The 1,008-nt window shown below is 35.4% G+C and overlaps 1 protein-coding gene across 2 annotated transcripts in view; it reads right to left on the bottom strand.

Moving 5' to 3' along the window:
• The window catches only part of lsp1a (lymphocyte specific protein 1 a), a 24,765-nt gene that overhangs the window by 22,667 nt on the left and 1,090 nt on the right, over positions 1 to 1,008 (bottom strand). The window lies entirely within an intron of this gene.

Genomic DNA, 1,008 nt, shown 5'->3' with positions numbered 1-1,008 from the left:
TCATCCCTACATAGAAACACAATAAATTTAATACAGGCGTTCGTGGTCCACACAGGATGAACCCTCAGGATTTTGGACATCATCTGAGTTTTCCTCTGGTGCCAGTAGCACGTCAAATATCTCAGCGACTACTGGATGCTTTGTACAGACATTCATGGCTCCCAGACGACGAATCCTCATGATTTTGGAAATCCCCAGATCTTGTGTCACCAGGGGGTTGACTGTTTTCCTCAACAACAGCTGCCTTTCACTTATCACTTCCAGATCTCGTATGACCTGGATGAATCTTCACATGCTATTCAGTAATACTTTCAATTCATGGATAATGCAAGTCCTTGACTGAATGATTTAAGGTGCCCAGACCAGGACCTGGAACATACCAGGAATAAGAGATATTTATGTGCTAGGAAGAGCTGTTTTTGAGCTGTTGTCAGGGTGAACAAAACCTCTGTGGTTAGCAGCTTCTCTACTCTACTTAAAACAGGAAGAAACACAGCAAAATCTTTCTCTGTTCTTCATCTCACTGACAGCAGAGGAAACTAATCCAACGTTAAAGCAAAGAAATGGAGAAAGTAAAGTAATGCAATTATAAAAACTGCAACACATGTATTTTGCATTAGAATATTTTTAAAGAAAATATGTTTCATAATAACATATTACAGCTAATATTGAGCCTGATTTAACCAATAACGACAATGGTTGCATAATATCCCAGCAGAGGACGATTATTGTCCTTATTTAAAGATTAAGACCACTTGCACTTCAACTTCTCAGAAGATGAAGCAGCTGTTTGGTTTGTCATTGTTTTAATAAGAAATATTAAAATAATAATGTTTCTGGTTCCTTCATTTAAGTTTTCATTGCTTGTAATAAGCACAACTTGCTTAAAATGTTCTTGTAGTTTAAAGCATTTTACAGTCTTTTTGTGTTAGATTTTAATGCTTCTTTTAAGAATTATAGAATTAATCCCTATCATTTATATTATTATATTTAAGAATATTTGTTTCT

Source organism: Morone saxatilis, unplaced genomic scaffold (genome assembly GCF_004916995.1).
Source record: "Morone saxatilis isolate NCDOM2014 unplaced genomic scaffold, NCSU_SB_2.0 Contig2, whole genome shotgun sequence".
Lineage (NCBI taxonomy): Eukaryota > Metazoa > Chordata > Actinopteri > Moronidae > Morone > Morone saxatilis.
This window is presented reverse-complemented; position numbering and strand designations above follow the sequence as displayed.